This window comes from Phodopus roborovskii, unplaced genomic scaffold (genome assembly GCF_943737965.1).
Source record: "Phodopus roborovskii unplaced genomic scaffold, PHOROB, whole genome shotgun sequence".
Taxonomy (NCBI): domain Eukaryota; kingdom Metazoa; phylum Chordata; class Mammalia; order Rodentia; family Cricetidae; genus Phodopus; species Phodopus roborovskii.
Genome location: NW_026126525.1, coordinates 39,112,521 through 39,116,760, shown reverse-complemented (window position 1 = coordinate 39,116,760; position 4,240 = coordinate 39,112,521). Strand labels below are relative to the sequence as shown.

Below are 4,240 nucleotides of genomic sequence, written 5' to 3'. Positions count from 1 at the left end.
GAACTCAGAGTGTGATAATTTCTTGTTTTTAATGAGAGATTGAATGGCAGTGGGAAATCTTATTCTTGAAATCCTTTAGTTCAAATATGAAAAAATAGCATATTCAAGAAAATCAGATGGCTTAGGAGTAAGTTGTCTTAGTTATTGATGTCAAGGTCTTTCTAAAAAAAATCCTTGGTTATGTTAGGAAAAACGAGAAGATGCCCATTGATGTGACATGTGCAGCATAGATGTTAGAGATGTAAAGTTAAATAAGTTGTATTTAGTCTTTGAAGACTTCAAAGTCTATCCACAGAAGTCTTACATTTAAGAATTTAGAGAATAATATTCTTCCGCTATTAAAGTCAGTAACAACTGGTATACTTGTGAAACACACCTGTGAAACATAGCTTCGCAGTGTTTAGAAAATTATAAATGAAAAGCAAGTATAAAATCAGTATTGTTTCCTTAAATAAATCCTATAAAATGATAGAAAAGCTATCTACATAAGAACAAATTTTAATTTCGTTCTGATTTTGTGAAGGGAAGACTGAGGCCAAGTGACAATATTGTCCACTGTTCTTAATATAATGCTGATTTCCATTTGAAATGGAGAAAATAGTGGTTTGCTGCTTGCTGAAGTAGGACAACTCTGTGAGAAGCTTTATTGTGCATTCTGTGGCACCTCTTTTCAGGTAATGAGGTGTGAGAGTGACTGATAAGCACACAGGATGTGGAAGAGAACAAAATAAAAAAAAACATGCAGTTTCACCTAAGTAACGTTGGCATATAACAAATTAAGCAAAACTTCACTAAAAATGTCTGAAATAGAGACTTGAAAATTTTTGAAGTCACCACCCCGTAAAAACCCCAAAAGCCTAGAATTACAAGTGAATTTAATTTTCTGATCATTCTGCTATAATTAATGAACAACTTTTAGCATGCATCATGACATATAAATGCTTAATTTGTATATTTTAATATGTAACTCTTTGCTTTTGTAGGTGGACTTAAGAAATCAAATGCATTTTCCTATTGAACTCCTTTAGGGGGAATTTTGTGAGGACAGAAGGAAATTAGGTTAATGTGATAATACTATTTTTAAATAACTCTGACCTACATTGTTTTGCTTGACACACACAAAATATTTTTACAACTATTGTATAGATTGAAAAACTTAAATTTGGTTTGGGAAGATAATGGAACACTTGGCTAACATGAACTTAACTTTGACTCCCCACATGGTATATAGTATGTGTGGTTGGTATCATATACCCAGCATTTGAGAAATGAAGATGGAAAGAGTAAAGTAATCAACTACTTAGCAAGTTGGAGGCTAGCCTGAGTTATGTGAAACTCCTTTATTCTTGTCTTAGTCAATGTTCTATTGTTGTGAAGAGACACCATGAGCATGGCAACTCTTATAAAGGCAAACGTTTAATTGAAGCTGGCTTACACTTAGAGGTTCATCCCATTATCATCTTGGTGGAAGCATGCAGAACACAGGTAGGCATGGCACCATATAGGGATCTGAAAGTTCTATACCCAGAGTCTCAGGCAACAGGAAGAGAGAGACTCTGGACTTGGAATGGCGTTTTGGAAACTTCAAACCCCCTCACCCCCAGTGAGACTCTTTATTTACAAAGGACACTGCCAGTCCTTGGTGATTAGGTATTCAAATCTGTGAGCCTATGGGGCCATTTTCATTGAAAAAAATACAGTTCATTTTCTTTTTTTATTTTAACCCCAGAGGAGAGAGCAAATGCAGTACACCACTACTACAAATTATGAAGCCAAATTTCCTGAATTTGGGGAAATTGCATGGATCAGCATATCCAGAGTGTAGTGGATTAAGTCTTGCTCCGGCAAAACCACCTTGGTGATCATGGTATCTCCTCTGCCAGGCAAGTATTCATTTCTTTTAAAGTTTAATTATCTCTATTACTTTTACATTTCAAATTTCATAAAATGTATTTTGATCATATTCACTCCCTCCCACAACTCCTCTCAGATCTACCTCCTTTTTCCTACTCACCCAGTTTTATGTCTATTTTTTTTTAAGTCTTAAACCTAAAATAAAAAGAAGCCATCAAGTCCAATTTGTGCTGCCCTTCTATTTGTGTATATGTGATCTTCCATATATTTGTGTGGCCCATATGTTTGTGTATATGTGGTCTTCCACATTGTTGACTTAACAGAGGCTATCTCCTTAGAGAAGACTGACTTTCCCTCTCCCAGCAACTATCAATTCCAGTAGTACTCAGGTAGGAATGGGTCTTTATGCCCAATTGTCTCCATGTTGGAATTTTATCTCCTAGGGCCATTGTGAATTAATATGTGAACTAGCCTCCTTGTCTAGAAAACACTATTTCTTTGTAGTCATCCACTTCCTTTGGCTCTCACAATATTCCTGCTTCCTCTTCTGCAATGATTACTGAGCACTGGGGGTGTGTATCTGTAATATTAATTTTCCATTTAAGGTTGGCATTTTATGATCCTTAGTCTGTGCACTGTGACCAATTTGGGTTCTCAATATTAATCACATGTCCTGAAAAGTAAGCTTCTATTAGCTTCTATGATGAATGCTGAGAGATATATTAATCTATGGGCATAAAATAATTCACTAAGAGTCAAGTTAATAATAAGTCCTTTTAAGAGAATAACAGTAGCAGGTTCTCCTCTGTGGATCATATTCTGCTTAGCCACAGGTGCTTGATCCTCATAACAGTGTTAGGTATGAGTTTCATCTTTTGTAGCTTGCCTTAAGTCCAATGGGAAAGTGGTTGGCTACAAATATCAGAAAGTTGTTTCACCATTTCATTTATATTGGCAGGCTGGTTGTTATTGTAGCTTGCAGGGTTCTGCTGGGCCAGACTGAAAACTACTTTTTCTCTCTAGTAGCATGCATATCACCTTCCAACATGATGAAAGCTAGTCAAAAGGCATGAACTTTCCACGTCAGTACCACCTTGATTTCTCTATGTTTTATGAATCAAGTATATGTTGCCTTGAGCAGCAGAGCCTTGCCATCAATTTCTGGAGGGTGACCAATAGCATTGGTAACAATCTATAATGTTTGGAACATCTATAGGACTCACTAGCCAAGAATTCCAAAAGAGATATCCCATTTTTCTGGCACTGAAGTTTTTATTCATTAGCCTATGGTGCTTAATAGGGGCATTGTTACCCTGCTTTAGTGTAGCTAACTTTAAACTCTTTTTACACACACACACACACACACACACACACACGTATAGATTTTCATATAAATTTAAAAAGGTCTTTGGTATTATTTCATGTTTTTTATTCCACATCCCAATTTAACTTGTTCTGTTTTCCCATTGCCTTTTAACCCATTACACGCGTATATATTGCTTTTTCCTACCTTGAAGTCACCCTCCTGTGGCCTCTTACTCTAAATGGATATTTTCCTGTCCCTACTGCCCAGTCTCAAATAACCACTCAGAGGCTGAAAATGAATTATAAATATTTGAATGATACATCGGGCTTATTACTAGCTAACTCTTACACTTATATCAACTTGTATTTCTAGTAATGCTTTGGCAAGTGGTTCATGGCTTGTTACATCATTTTTTAAAAAATACTTCCTGCTTACTTAGCAGCTGGCCAGCATCTCTTTCAACTCTGCTGACTCTGTCCTTCCTCTTCCCATCATTCTTTCTGTGTCAGGCTGTCTTACCCAATCTCTTCTTGCCATGCTAAGGACCAATCAGCCTGCATTTTATTAACAATGAATAGAATCCACAGCATGTTACCAATTTTCTGAACTCTGTGAGGTTCTGAAGATTCAAAGATAACATTTGTAAGTAAGAGAAACATGGAATTTTGTTTTGTTTTACATTTTTTTGTATATTATTGTAATTCAATTAATACTATCCATTATTTTCCATTTGTTATTCTAATTCCACTCCTACTGTCTGAGTTAGTTTATTGTTGCTGTGATACATTATGACCAAAAACATTTTGATGAAAAAATGGTTTATTTTCACTTATAGTTTATAGTCCATCATGGGGGGAAGATAGGGCAGGTGCTTACGACAGGAATCTGGGGCAAGGAAATGAAGCAGAGACCATGGAGGAATACTGCTTGTTGGCTTGCTCCCTATGAATTAGTCAGCCTACTCCCTTTTTCTTTCTCTCTCTCCTTCCTTCCTTTCTTCCTTTTTTTTTCAAGACTGTGTTTCTCTGTGTAACTCTTGCTGTCCTGGAACTGCTCTGTAGTCCAGGCTAGCCCCAAACA

At 36.3% G+C, this 4,240-nt stretch overlaps 1 non-coding gene across 1 annotated transcript; it reads right to left on the bottom strand.

The window, feature by feature from the left end:
- Nucleotides 1–1,728: 1,728 nt before the first annotated feature.
- LOC127232499 (U1 spliceosomal RNA) lies at nucleotides 1,729–1,891 on the bottom strand. The gene has a single exon (XR_007835375.1). It is a non-coding gene; the product is annotated as a U1 spliceosomal RNA (small nuclear RNA).
- Nucleotides 1,892–4,240: the final 2,349 nt, after the last annotated feature.